Below are 7879 nucleotides of genomic sequence, written 5' to 3'. Positions count from 1 at the left end.
TTCTCTTTTATCTCACTGTCTCGTATTTCTTGTCTCCTCTTTTTTTCATTTTCTCTCTTCTCCTATCTCACCTTTTGTCTCATTGTCTTTTAGCTTATTCTCTGTCTCTTTTAGATTTTGTCCTTTCTCATTTATCTTCCCCAGTCTCTCCTCCTCTTTCTCAGTCTCTTTCTCTCATTCCTTGTCTCGCCTTCTCTTATCTCTCATAACCCGTGTCTCACCTCCTCTTATCTCTCCGTCTCTCATAATTATCCATCAGGTTTCTTATTCTTCTTACCTTTGTTCACTATTCCCGTTATGTCTTCTCTATCCCTCCATCTTCTCACTGTCCTCTTCTCGCCCGTCTTTCTCTTCCTCAGTCTTTTTGTCTTCCGTACATGTTGCTCTCTCTATCTCTCCAGTTATCTCTAGTTTCCTAATACTTACTCTCTCTCTCTCTCTCTCTCTCTCTCTCTCTCTCTCTCTCTCTCTCGTCTTCCCTACCGTCCACTTTCCTCACCTTTACACTGATCAACAACTTCCTTATGTTCTAATGTAAATTATACCTACACCTGTTTTAGCCTCTAAAATTATTACAAAGAGCTGAACAGTAGAAAGTTACGTATATAATGTAAAACAAACAAACAAACACCAAACACTGATATAAACAACGTAAAATGAATATTATATTTCACAATACACAAGAAAAAGCAAAACGAATATTTTAAAATGCAAGAAAACGTATAACGAATATCTTAAATACACCAAAATGTAAAATGATTAACACAACAACGTAAAACGAATCACATTTCATAATACAAAACGTCCCTCACCAACAAGTACCGCAAAGTGATTGGAGTAATAAAGAAAAAATTAATACGCTTTTGCTGATTCACTTATTAAACTGAGGCCAAGACCGGTAACATAGTAAAGCCTCCTTCAAGCACCACACCGGTCATGAATCAGTCGCGCTGGCACTTGTTGGCACCAGTATCTCCGACCCCCCAGCAGGCACTATAACCTAAGTCTTGCTTCCTGTTATAGATATCTTAATTTTAGCAGTGTCCGTGGACCTTATTTATAGTTCATTGGGTTCTATGGGGATTTTAACTTCCTGTACGATCTTGTAACGTCCAACACGCTCCTGTAACGTTCAGCACGCTCCTGTAACGTCCAGCACCCTCCTGTAACGCTTAGAACCCTCTTGTAACGTCCATCCCCCTTCTGCAACGTCCAGCACCCACCAGAAACGTTCAGTACCCTCCTGTAGCGTCCAACACCCTCCTGTAACGTGCACCTCCCGAAAGCACCCCAACGCGCACCTTCTGTAACGTCTAGAACCTTCCTGTAACGTCCAGCACCCTCCTGTAACGTACAGCACCCCCCTTCATGTTTAGCACCCTCCTGTAACGTCTAGCACCATTCCCATAACTTCTAGCACCATTCTTATGACTTGCATACCCATGACTTCCATTACCACGACTTCCATCATCATGACTTCCATTACCATTACCACGACTTCCATTCCACGATTTCCATTACCGACTTCCATTACCATTGTAGATATATGAGACGAAATATGGCTTATATGTAACTGTACTATTTACCATTATTGATTCAGGTCTCTGTATTATATGTTATAATCATACCCCCTTTTGTCACTGTGTTAGTTCAGACTTTGGCACATGCGCAGAGAGATGGGAGATTCCAAGACAGGACGCTGTTTCCCCTGTCTTAACTCCTTTTGTGTGTTTGTCCCAGAAATAGAACTTACGAACTTGACATCAGTGTGTTCCTTCACCCTGATTATAAGGATCACCTGAGTCTCCCACAACCATGACTTCCATTACCATTCCCGGTAATTACATCTCATAACAAAGGCTAAATGAAGGTCAGGATTAATTAAACTGTCTATTATCGATAAGGAAATTACCTAGATTATCATCCTAGGTCAGTAATTATCATATTATATAGTTCCAACTTTGATGCATGTAAATAGAATAATTAATAAAATAATCGTGAGGCTAGTGGGAGGATTGAGGTTCTTTGCGGGTTAATGACGAGGATTAATCTTCTTTATTAGTTTAAGACGAGGGTTAACGTTTTTATGGGTTAATGACGAGGATTAATGCTCCTGTACGGGATAGTGGCAGTGATTAATGCTCTTGTACGGGTTAATGACGAGTTAATGCTCTTACAGGTTAGTGACGGGGTTAATGCTCTTGTACGTGTTAGTGACGAGGGATTAATGCTCTTGTACAGGATAGTGACGAGGATTAATGCTCACGTGTTAGTGACGGTTAATCTCAGGATAGTGACGAGGATTAATGCTCTTACGGGTTAGTGACGAGGATTAATGCTCCTGTACGTGTTAGTGACGAGGATTAATGCTCTTACGGGTTAGTGACGAGGATTAATGCTCTTTTCGGATTAATATTGATAATAGGACCGTACTGACTTGCAGACCATTTCTAGTATATTATTGCTAATTAATATGCCCGTATTATCATTCTGCGTAATAATAATTACTAAATATTATCCATTACAGATTATATATAATTAGGTATAATATCTAAGGACGATAGTAATTAGGGATCTTAGGATGGCGTAAGTGTACAGTCACAATCCAAGTTTCGACACCCCCTGGCTGGTGTTCGCCGAGCCAGGGTTGAGGAAGGCTGGGTGATCGGACGCAGACATTCCACTACACAACCTCGAGACTCTCAGCACACAGCACGGAAGGAAATTTTACGAATTTTGACATGACATGCACCTGCATAAGAAAATTTCATTCATAACATTGTTGGCACACTTAACAATAGCAAGTTAGGGTGAGGCATGAGAAACGGGCTGTTCTCGACCCAGTTATGAAATATGCGTAACTAGTTGTAATATTGGTGACCTCTGTTACCATAACTCTAATAATCGAGATATTATGAAGTGAAATTTAAAACTAAAAGCAGCAGTAGTCAGGAAACAAGTCAAGTGACCAAGAAGTAGTCACTAATGATGACACACGGCCAGGCATCTACGCTGAGGGTCGAGGTCTTAGGCAAAATCGCTGCTCCGGACCAGACAAAAATTGTTTGGGTGATACCATGATTAATGTAATTGCAACATTCCAAGCCACATACTCCTGTAGTTACTGATACACCATTAAATATTGTAAACATGACTATATGAATTCCTAGTATGTGTGAAACCATAATAATCGGGTTATGGTAATATCTATACATGTATAGGCCTCACCTTGTCCACTGACCACACTCCTCCCTCTTGACGAAATTCGGCCGCCGGCCTGATGATTCATGTGTAATAGGAGGACTCGCATCTAGTGGTTCCAAGTCAGTGTTTTGGGACCGGGCAAAGTTTTCATGCTCCAATCTTAACATGTTATTGTTATGTGTTGCAACAATGTTATGGATGCATTTGTTAGGCAGGTTCATGCCATGTCAAAGATCGTAATAAGTTCCTTCCTGTGCTCGTGTATTAGTCTCAGGTGTTGTGGTGGTGGAACATCCGATCACCCAGCCAGAAAGGCTCTCAAGCTTTAGACCCAACAAGCCTTTAACTGAATGTAATAGTATATATCGTTAATTATATTCATCATCACAATTTAATCAGTTCAGGTGTATATCCTATGTTAATTACTACAGGTAAATTACTGGCAAATCATCAGTAAAAAGGACACCGGGTAGGACAATCATCCCGGTTAAATTACACCAGAGTTATTAACAGACAATGCTAAATTACACCTAAGTTAAGTATAACACAATTAAAACACTACGTTTTAACGAGCATCTAATTACAACCATGTTAATTATCACCACAGGGTCATTAACACAGCAAATACCACAACAATATGTTAGGTAATGATCAATAACACTAACTACCTTCTGTATGTCAATCGACGTATAAGGTAATTGGGTTACCGGCAGTTATGTACCTCCGATAATAACAGCAATTATCTCTTTACGGTGGATTGTTATGGTAATTACTCATGTCCATGTGGCAATACACCGTTCATCACCACGTATTGTATATTAACACAGACACACACACACAACTACATCGACCACCGTAGGGTCAAGACCTATTCAGGCGCTGCTCCTGCTACGCAGCTTTCTGCCAATGTCGCCCATTCCCCAGCCCTCTCCGACCCATCCTCACCACCGGGATAGCTACATAATCAAACTGACAATTTCGTTTAGGAAGAAATTGGGTCAGTATTGAACAGTGTTTAAGCCAGTGAATTCAGCACTAGACTGTACCAGTGAGAGCCGCGACCACCAGTGAGTTAAACACCCTGGGAACTAACCACCATCTTCTGACAAGGTGCTATCCATCCACACTGAGAACAACAGAGGCCGGCCGGCTATGCACCTGACCACGGGATAACACAACATCACCGTGAGGTCCTTCATATCAACACGCGAGGACGAGTCACTGTACCGTGAACACCACACCAGTGTCTCCATGACCACGTGAGGTCCTTCATATCAACAGCCGAGGACGAGTTACCACACCACGTGAACACCACACCCGATGTCTCCATGGCCGTGAGGTCCCTCATATCAACACCCGAGGACGAGTTACTACACCACGTGAACACCACACCACCTGGTGTCTCCAACCAGTCCAGGCCCGCCATCAACTGTAAACTATAATAATTTGTATGTTCAATTCATGTTCCTTCTTCTTTCAGTAATGAAAGCTTTTTGTTAAACACCACCCACCCTATGTCTTTGCATGTAATAAGTCATTTTTGTCTAATATATATTTTCAGCCTTCGGGCTGCCGCCTTTCAATAAACCGTTAATTATTATTATTATTATTATTATTATTATTATTATTATATATTATTATTATTATTATTACAACCATACCGAATTCATCAAAGATCGATAAATATACCCCGTGACTGAAGATAAGACACCTCATTGGTTGATTTCAGGTATACATGATCTCTCTTCCGTCTCCTGATTGGTGGTACGTGAACAATGAACATGTCTAAAGTCTTAATGTATTGTTTGAATCGACTTTTTTATGTAATGTACTTTCCTATACTTTGAAATTATCAAATACAAAATACGTAGCGATATTTTAACAACACTGTTGACATAATTTCAGTAATAAGAAGTTATATTAATATCCTCAATAACAGTTAACTATAACCGTTGCCATAACAATAAGGATCTGTTATCATTAATACCAAATACTACAGCGATACAATATCTTTAACAGAGACAAAATAATAAAATTTAACTCATAATAAGATAATATCTTAACACCACACAAGATAACACTAAAAAAATAACAAAATATTACAGTATCTACTTACCGCTTTAACAACAATAACACCAATAACAATAACACTAATAAAGAACAAATATCGTTAATCTTACTCCCCTTAACATTTACCTTCAAAATAAGCTCATTTATCAGCCCCTTCAAACAAACAAAAGAAATGCAGTTATTATTCAGCAAATTCAAGTGTATTAAAAGCCACTACAATAATATCAACAACAACTACATCATCATCTACAACAACAACAAGTATCAACAACTACAGCGACTATAACTATTTCAACAACTAAACAAACAAACAAATAAAATATTATAGCAACGGCTAATAAAATGATATTTTATTTTAAATTAAAAACTAACAATAAAACTTGAAATACAACAACACTACAATAAAGAAACTACAACAACAATAATAACTACAACAATATATTAAGCAACTACAACAACTACAACCAAAACATATATTAGTTGGCAATAGAATAACTCAATAACTTTCAGATATCGACAACGATATGATGATGATGCTGATGATGATGATGATGATGATGATGATGATGATGCTGATGATGATGATGATGATACTGATGATGATGAGTGATGATGATGATACTGATGATGATGATAAACAATTATTAAAAAAAATCAATTAACTTAAAAAACCACGAAAATAATTTACAATCGTATTAACCAAAAAGTTAAGCAAAATTATTAGTGATACAAACAAACAACAACATGCCAACAGCAGCAACAACAACAATTATCAATTAGTTCAAAGCATGAAACAACACACACACACACACACACACACACACACACACACACACACACACACACACAAAGCAGAGCAAACTACTAGCATCAAATCCATCTTACGTGACATACAGACAGCCGGGACACCAAGTTTACGCACCTCCTGAAAAAGAGGTACACAAATGAGACACTTTGACAACATTTCTTTAAGTTCCTTCACAAACAATAAAGTGAAAATAAAACCCCCATAAAATTAAACTTCAAACACCAGCCTCCAAGAGTGTGTAATCCTGCACAGCCTCTGAGTGTGGTAATCCTGCACAGCTTCTAAGAGTGTGGTAATCGCACAGCTAGAGTGTGGTAATCCTGCACAGCCTTCTATGAATGTGGTAATCCTGCACAGATTAAGGTGTGGTAATCCTGCACAGCCTCTAAGAGTGTGGTAATCCTGCACAGCTTCTAAGAGTGTGGTAATCCTGCACAGCTTCTAAAGTGTGGTAATCCTGCACAGCTTCTAAGAGTGTGTAATCCTGCACAGCCTCTAGAGTGTGGTAATCCCACTCTAAAGTGTGGTAATCCTGCACAGCCTCTAAGAGTGTGGTAATCCTGCACAGCCTCTAAGAGTGTGGTAATCCTACACAGCCTCTAAGAGTGTGGTAATCCTTCATCTATTTTAATCGAGTACTTTGTGTTTTGTGGGTTCATTCAGCTGACTAATTTGTGTGTCTGGAAACTGTAGCACTTTAATGAGGCTAAAATGAATCTTAACTTTAGAATGTAATCAAGTTAGGATGAGACATTACATTACATAGTCTCACACACACACACACACACACACACACACACACAGTGACGTTGATCATTAAAAAAAGTATTAAATTCATCCTACAATACAGCAAGTTATAAACAAATCAACTATATGTAAAAATTCAATACAAATCGATTACCATACTAGGGAGAAATTTAATAGAACTTGAACAATAATACAAAATATCTACCTACCACACACCTGAAGGATTACACACCTGCTAAGACCCTTATCATCAGTGGGGGGGGGGATAAAGGGCCTCCTCTGGCTAGTCTTACCCATGTGAGGAAGGTGGTGGGTTTTTTTTTTTTTTTTTTTCCTGCCAACTAATCTGTTTCCAATCTTACCCCAGAAGGTAACGAACGTTCTCTGGGCCCCACCCAACAAACTCACCATCTGTGTAATCAGTTTTTTTTCCTACGTATTCACTTTTGTTTGGGATTTACGTTAGGTTTTGGTTGGTTTTAGGTTAGGTTAGGTTTTAGTTGGGGTTAGGTTAGGTTAGATTCGGGTTTGGTTGGTATTAGGTTAGGTTAGGTTAGGTTAGGTTAGGTGAATCAGGGGCTGAAAATGAGATGATGGAGGCCTGAGTGAGGACTATGGCGGGGCTCTTGTCTAAATAACCGTGTGAGATGTGTGTGGCAGGGCACCTTATCTCCACGACCATATGTGTGTGTGAGAGAGAATAAAGGCAGCAATGAGATCGAGAGACAGAAATGAGAGAGAGACAAATGGGGAGAGCGAGAGGCAGAGATAGAGACAGAAATAAGAAAAGAGAGAGATTATACAGTATATTGCTCTTTCCTTCAATATTTGATTAGGAGTTGAAAATCACTTTGACTGGAACTCAAGACTCGTGCAATAATTGTCCTAACACAGAACAGAATGTGGCGTTCGTAACACACTAACGGTAATGCATCATCGACGTGTTAGTAGCGTGCGTGGCCTACCTATATCCGCTCCTCCCTCTTCACCCACACCCTTGCCTCCTCTCCACCCCCCCCTCCTCTCCTCACCCGATCTCCCTCTCTAGTG

Source organism: Homarus americanus, unplaced genomic scaffold (assembly GCF_018991925.1).
Source record: "Homarus americanus isolate GMGI-L3 unplaced genomic scaffold, GMGI_Hamer_2.0 scaffold25467, whole genome shotgun sequence".
Lineage (NCBI taxonomy): Eukaryota > Metazoa > Arthropoda > Malacostraca > Decapoda > Nephropidae > Homarus > Homarus americanus.
This window is presented reverse-complemented; position numbering follows the sequence as displayed.